General features: G+C 32.5%; 1 long non-coding RNA gene across 6 annotated transcripts; it reads left to right on the forward strand.

Annotated features, from left to right (window-relative positions):
• Window positions 1–1480: 1480 nt before the first annotated feature.
• On the forward strand, window positions 1481–5748 carry LOC133805017 (uncharacterized). 6 transcript variants are annotated; one of them, XR_009878756.1, is made up of 10 exons: window positions 1481–1703; window positions 2363–2456; window positions 2981–3411; window positions 3665–3702; window positions 3833–3927; window positions 4029–4055; window positions 4149–4189; window positions 4324–4390; window positions 4886–4930; window positions 5549–5748. It is a non-coding gene; the product is annotated as an uncharacterized LOC133805017 (long non-coding RNA). The 6 variants fall into 6 exon arrangements; XR_009878757.1 differs by having other exon boundaries at window positions 3665–3689; XR_009878754.1 differs by having other exon boundaries at window positions 2981–3204; window positions 3323–3411; window positions 3665–3927.
• Window positions 5749–8163: the final 2415 nt, after the last annotated feature.

Raw genomic sequence — 8163 nt, forward strand, 5'->3', positions numbered from 1 at the left:
AATTACTGGGAAATGTGGAACAAATTATTTTATGATTCTTCAATTTTCATTTAACAATAAAACAAAATGTTTGTTGAAGCATTAGTATCTGAAACAGATAAATAAAATCAAAGGATACTTGTTGAGGCATAAAATAAAAGACCTAAAAAGCACGTAACACTTTCAACGTGTCACTCACATTGTAATATACAATAATGAATTATATAGTAACCGAGTTATATAGAGCTAACAGAGAGAAAAGAGTTAGAAAGAAAGACCAGTTGATCCTCCTTCATTAGTTGAATAAGAGATGTAGACATATGGGTCTCCTGGTGCAAGCCATGTGCCTAATGTCAGCATTATCGTATCACCAAACTCCCTTATAATTTTAGAGAACGAGATTTCTGGTTGTTAGAGAAATATGTCACATGAAAAGTGTGTGAGTACATTCAACAATACATAAGACTAAGTTACTTCACTTATCACCAATTGGTTTTGAGATGGAACCCCATGATTCTTATTATCACTACTACAAAAGTGGGCTTTCCCGACACCCAACCACGACAGTCAACTCTGTTGACTGTCGTAGCTGCTTAGCGGGACTCTACGCCGACAGCTAATAATTGTCACCGTTGCTTTTGACTGTCGCTATTGACCCCAACGCCGACAGTTAATTCGAGACCAATGCCGACAGTTAAAATGTGTCGCTATTGACCTTAACACCGACAATTAATTCGAGACCAATGCCGACAGTTAAAAGGTGTCGCTATTGACTCCAATACCGACAGTTAATTCGAGACCAATGCCGACAGTTAATAGGTGTCGTTGTTGACCCCAACGCCGACAGTTAATTCGAGACCAATGCCGACAGTTAAAATGTGTCGCTATTGACCCCAATGCCGACAGTTAATAAAAGTCTAATGCTGACAGTCATAAAATGTCGCCAAAATTCAAATAAAAAATCTAAAATTATAATTAATGAATAGCATAATGTTAAAAATAAACTAAATTATGTAAATATATATTCATAAAAATTATGTATTAAAGTATACTATTTATTATTTATTAATTACTTTATATTGTATATTTTAAAAAATATAATATTACATTGTAATCCTTTAAAAAAATATATTATATTGTAATTTTTTTAAGTTTAATAAATATATGAATTAAAATAAGTTTAAAAAAAATATTTTATATTTATATTTAATAAAAATAAAGAGAATTTAATAAAATGTATATAATCTTTACAATTCGAATAATAAAAAATACTTAAGAAAATTATATCTCTATTTTCAATATAAAGTATTTTAATAATTGTTTTAAATAATTCATCAATCACTGCACCAAATACACCATTCCATAATACACGAATGTAATATTATTTAGAAAGTATAATAATATATCATGAAAAGAAAGGTGCGGTAGGGAAAATTAAAGCGCCTACTTAATAATTTTTAGTCTCCCGCCTAAACTGGATAGTAAAAGTCAGAATCCTAGCTTTCCTCTTTCCCTCTTTAATACCTCATGGCCAAACCTCTCTAGTGTTTCTCCTAACTTTTCTGAATCCCTAACCCTCTCTCTCGTTTTTCTCAACTGGCCCCAAGCAGTAATGGAGCTCTCCTCTGTTTCTCTCATCTTGGTGTCTCTCTCTCTCTCTCTCTCTCGCAAAGAAGGTGAAGATGGTTAAGGAGAATTTCACGCATTCCTTTTTCATCTTCTTGGTGTGTTTTCGTTTTCACCTCTTATTTATGTGTGTGCAATCTCTTTTGGGTTCCTAGTTTACTGGGATTTTTTCGAATTAACACACATATATATATACATATAAATATATGTATTTAACATTGTTCTGCTTGTTATTTATTCAAGAAGTTGAATAATTGATGTGTAGGATTCCAAACATTATTTCTTTTTCTCTAAAGAGTGCGTAGTGAAAACTAAAGAGTGTCTCGACTGTGCTAGAATTTTCTATTTTCAAAGAGTATCTTGTCTATGCCACAACTGCAAAATAACCCAGTTAAGGAATTTTTTAATACAAAAAATGATAAATCTGACATATAGATTTGCTTTTTTTTTGCTTTAATTAATTTTTTTAGGTTGGGGTTATAATTTGAAGATGTTGATTCTAGTGAGTTGTTATAGTCAAAATGATAATGAGGTCCTATGTATTTGATTAACCTTTATTTGTACTAAGGTAGAAAAAAATTGTTCGTATTTTGATGAGAGTTTTGTGACTAAATTTTTAATATACAGTAGTAGTGATAGTATAGCATATATTTGTAACCTTTATTTTAATTACCTATTTTATTATTGATTATCTTTTGTTTATGTTATATATGTTAATGTTTGTATGATTTTTCTTATTTATTTATTTGTGGTGTAGGCTTTAGTGAATGTTGGTGGTCATTGGTGAAACTTGTCCAATATATGAGTGGATGCAGGACTTGCATATGGACACACGTGGCTTCATTAGAAAGGTATTGATGTGTCTTTCATGGTTCCCACTGCATATTTTTATACAAATTTATGTTTTTTTTTTCATAAACACATGTTTGCATAATAACCTATGAAGTTGTTTCTGATTCTCTTGATGTGATAATGTGTGCATAGAATCTGTTTGATTAAATTCCTGAATGACTTGTATTTGCTTTAACACATTGCTTCATCCTTCCTATTTCCTTAACCTTCTTCAGACACTTTAACCACTTTTTCAGTTCTTTTGTTTATTTATGTATTTTGATCACCGAGAGTTTTGCTATTGCTAATCTTAGGCCATTTATTTCAATATTTATAGATTTTGGTGGTGTAATCAATCTAGGCCATTTATTTAATGATGAGTTGTATCAAGATTTTGCTGAGTTGCTTTGATTGAGATATTTCTAATTCCTTTCTTGTGTAGTTTCTAATTCCTTTCTTGTGTAGCTCTTAATCTGAAACTAATTGATGTTGCTATTGTTGTTTTGTTTATCTATTTATTTTTTTGGTGGTGTGTGCTCTGTAGCATGGAATTTAGTTGGCTGGTGGTTGGATCACAACGAAGGGCTCGATGCAAAGGCAGGGGGCTTGGCTCTCTCACTCCTTCATCCACCCATCTCTCGCTCGGGCTAGGCTTGACGACGGCTGGGGGTTCAAGGGCGCTACAGCGGCTGGGGGCTCAGGGGGTGGGCTCGACGGCGAGTGGGGTTCTCTGGGCTGGCTGGGCTCGACGGCATGGGGGTCTCGGGGGTGGGATCGACCGTGGTTCATTAGAATGAAATACTTTTACTATTGCTTCATTATAACTAATAAAATTATTTTCTTATTATTATTAATAATGCTCAAAACAAATGGGTTAGTTTTGCAGATCCTGAGAGATTTAGATTTACAAGAGACACATCATTTGGAAGAAGGCATTTGAACTTTTGGAGCCAGCCACCATTTTCACTTTAGATTGTAAGTAGTATATTATTGGCATTGTATGTTTAACCAATATATCTTATGGTCTCAGCATGTGACATTCAAAATAAATGGTCTTAAGTCTTAACTACTATTTTTGGAATACACTCAGATGATGAAGATTTAAATAATGCTAGAGCCTTATTATAGAGTACATGCAACACAATTTTGACAATGTTTTAAGGCTCTCTCTCTGTGTATATATATATATATATAAACTTACATTTTTCTTTCTTGCTTCTCCAATCAGGTATGTTTTTCAGACAATTCTTTGGGTCAGTCACTAAGGTTGATTACATGACCCTGAGGCATGGATTTGTCATGATATGCTACCCAATCATGGCCTGAAAGTTGCTTTAAATTACACAAAATTGATCACTGGACCTGATGAATACTGCCTATGCTTTTCCCATTTTAGGCACATTTGGCTCCAGAAAGTGAAACAAGATTTGTTTTTCAGAAATACATTAGCAGAACACTTGAAGAGGATTTTGTAGTTGTTGTTGGGATAACGTTAGTGTTTCAGCCTTTAAACTCGTCAGCTTATATATACATATATATATATATTTATATATGTGAGGATAACACCTGAACTGTGCTTTGGTTCGTTGCAGTATTGTTTCTACTGTCTAATACATATGGTAAGTTAGACACTTTGTTCTGTTATTATTAACACTTTTAATACACTCTTCGTTAGCATTTCATTGACTGCGAAATGTTATTCTTTTTAACAGGAATTTACTCTTATCTATGGTTGCCATTTCTACCTTTGATTGTACGTACAACACAATGCACAAACAATAGACTATGCTTACTGATTTCCTTAATTTATTACTTGTTTAAAACCCAAGTTATGGTCATCGATTGGTATTTTCGTGGACTTACTGGTTTGTGTATCTGCTTCTCTAGATTTGTTGAAGGCATGGCTCTAGTGTATTTTAGATCTACTTGGCAATGAGCTCGGCATCTTATATAGGTAACTTGTAATAATGACATCCATTGATAATCTTTTAATTTAGCAAACACTATTATTGAAATCGTCAAGCAAAAATTGCTTTCGCATTTTGTAATCTTCATCATACAACATGAAGTTTCATGTTTCATGGTAGCTAATAATTCTGAGGCTAAATCAAACACAGTTTCATGTTTCATGGTAGCTAATAATTTTGAGGCTAAATCAAACACAAACTTTCATTTCGTTAGACTTTAGTTTGCTTGAAAGTTGAAATTATGTTTAAAGGACTTCAAAATTGGTTATAAAGTTTAAAATGATGACTACATCTATTTATTGTTTGTTTGGTGAGAGATAAGAGATAGAGTAGTATGGACAGTGGCGTTATTTCCACCACAACATTTGATTAGTCTCAAAAGTTTAAAAAACAAAATTAAGTGACATTTTATGTTTTGCTCAAATTGTTTGTACCAAATAGTTGTAGAACTAGTATATTAATGCATAACTTTTTTTTTTCAGGATGGTTCATCTAATAACTTCTAGTACTAGGCGGCATGTTTTTGTGTAAGTTGTTTTTATTAAACTGAATGATCGTTTGAAGTTTGTACCAGCACTCTAGTTTCATATTTTGTTAATGAATCAACATCCACATGCATAGCTTTTTCCATTTGTAGCTTCTTGATACTTCATAGCTTCTTCATAAGGTTTGAGCTATTTTCTTGCAATACACATGGCTGACATAAAGCATAAATAAGGATTTCAGTACTTTTAGTTTGATATACTTTTCTTTGAATTTGTAAAACTTTATGCAATCTATTACTTGGTTAGAAAGATTCTAGATGTGAGGCATTTGATGCACTTATTTCTAGTTAGCAGATTTCTCTTCACCTATAACCTATTTTCTTTTGTTTTAGTTGTCATTTTTTTAATCAAATGATGAGCTATTGATGGAGATAATTTTTTATTGTTACCACACTTTGCTTTGAACTTATTATTTATTGTTAATGGCTTCATGCCAAGTGTGATTACATCTATGGACCCATGGAGAATTTGTTAGATGCTTTAGTTCGAATGGTTCTTTTGCAGAACTTTTGCTTTGAAATACCAATTGTTCCAGAATAAATTGTTGTATATTGTATAATTGTGTGTGCAATTTTTTTAATAAAGAGCTACAACTTTCAGTGTTTCGGGAACTAAAGAGAAAGAGCACAGCAGCGGCTGCACTCAAGTCACTTCAACATAAACTTGAGAAATACAAGATAGAGTTGAACAATTCGAATAGGAATACTCATAACTTGTTCATGTTGTACTTGATTGATTACTTATAAATTGAGATTATATTTGTACCAATTTGATGAAATATATTTTGATTAAGTTTGCTATGTTATTTTTGTCTTTGTAATATGTAAATTTGGCTTATTTTTTGATTGTTGACTGTTGGTGTAATAAATTTATAAAATTGTTGAAGAAAAATGTTTATAAGTTTATTTCTTTTATTAGAAAGTGTTAAAATTAATCAAATATAAATTTAATGTTACCAATGTTAATTTAATTTAATTTTTACTACACCATAGAGCCAATCACGACACCTAATAACTGTTGGCGTTGCTAGCAACGGCGACACCTAATAACTGTCGATGTTGTCAGCAACGGCGACACCTAATAACTGTCGGTGTTGCCAGCAATGACGACATTTATTAACTGTCGGCGTTGTCAGCAACAGCGACACCTAATAACTGTCGGCGTTGCCAGCAACGGCGACACCTAATAACTGTCGGCGTTGCCAGCAACGGCGACACCTAATAACTGTCGACGTTGCCAGCAACGACGACACCTATTACCTGTCGGCATAGTTACCCCTACGTCGGCATAGGCAAATACGACAGTTAGTCGGCTGTCGTCGTTGCTCAATAGCCACAGTTAAAAACTGTCGGGAAAGCCTATTTTTGTAGTAGTGTATGCACCTCATTCTACTTTCTAAATCACTTTCCACATTCTAACATAATATTATGAGCTAAAGAAAACTCTAACGAGTAAACATGATCTAAATAAAAAAAAAACGGTCCAAAAAGAGAGCCAAAAGAGTCATTTGTGATTTGGGGATAGTAAGCCATATTAAATCCTTGTTTGGAATATAATTTTGTAGACCATTTATTTTATTTACTCATGATTTTTTTGAATAAAAATCTGATTTTGTATGCTGTAAAAGACAACACAGTTTTTCAAGCATTCTTTGTGGTGACCGAGGAGGCTGCTACCAATGGGAATTGCTTGGACTCATTGAGGGAATTCGAACCACTGCCTCGAATTTTCACCCTGGCAGCAAACAAACAAAAACAGAGAAAAAACTAAGAGAATAGAAGAGAGTTTTCTATTTGAAAGAATGAGGAAATTGGTCATTCTTTGACCGATTATAATGAGAAGAATATGACACATGGGATTTGATTTTATTCCTTATTTTTAGACCAATATGTGTGAATTAATGAATTAATATCAAGGAAATAAGCCAAAGATAGAAACATTTGAAGTCAAATAATATAATAGGTGACAAAATCAAAAGCAGCATATAAATACCACATTTCATTTTCTTGATAGCCATGGCCAAGTCCTTTCCCCTCTTCTTTTTTATTTTTTTAGTATAGTAAACAAATATAAAAACAAATGGATTGCCAAAAATATCTCATTTTGATTGTGCCCAATGTCCTCGTGCCCTGTCCTTGGACAAAGTAGCAAAACTTTAATTCATAACATATTTTTACTATAAGGGTAGAAAATATATTTAACATAGATCATGCTTTTATTTTTTTTAAAAATATTTAGTCCGATCACAAAAAATATTTTAACCAAATTAATAATTGTGTATGAGTGTTACAAATTTGTCCCCAATAGTATATCTTAAGCATTTGTGTGCGATTATGAAAGTAGAGATCATTAATCTGTATGGAAATTTTTATCCTTTTTTCAGGGTGGCAATTTTCAGCCTTTTTCTCAAAGAGTACCCAAAATAGGCACTTTCACAATACATTGAATGCAGGCTTTTTCAATGGTAGAGTATCTTCTACATATTTTAGTTACATAGTTCCAACTTACTCAAAGACGGCAATCAATCAATAATATAGGTAGCTCTATTCTAAAATAGACCTCAAAAATACTTTTTACAGATCATATGCTCACACACTATAAACACCAATTGATTTGGAAGACTATTAATTGGAGGGGCTATCTATTTTGATTTTATTATTTGAAATATGCATAACATATATTAACTATAAAATCTAACCTAGTAGTAAAAAAATACATTTTGTCATAATGTTTGAGACTTTATCTTTGGACAAGAACAAGAAGGTATCGAACAACACTTTCTAGAACAGGGATATGACACATCACAAACAATATTTAATTAGTACAAACCCCTAAGGATTTCTCGAGGGGCTTTTGTGACAGTATCATGGGCTTTTGTGAAAATATATGCAATTTGTTTGTTAGTCTGAATATATTCTAAGCAAAAGTTTTATTTTCAACAAGTTCCCCGTAAAATGATGACGAATGTCAATATGTTTAGTGAAAGATTGCTGAACAAGATTTTTTGAGATATAAATTGCACTAGTATTAGCACAAACAAATAGTAAAAGTGTCAAGATCAAACCCATAGTCTGTCATCATTTGTTTCATCCACAACAATTGAGTACAACAACTTCCTGTAGCTATGTACTCAGCCTTAGCAATGGACAAGGAGATTGAATTTTGCTTCTTGTTATGCCTAGAAATCAGATTGTTCCCTAGATAGAAGCATCCAC

This window comes from Humulus lupulus, chromosome X (genome assembly GCF_963169125.1).
Source record: "Humulus lupulus chromosome X, drHumLupu1.1, whole genome shotgun sequence".
Taxonomy (NCBI): domain Eukaryota; kingdom Viridiplantae; phylum Streptophyta; class Magnoliopsida; order Rosales; family Cannabaceae; genus Humulus; species Humulus lupulus.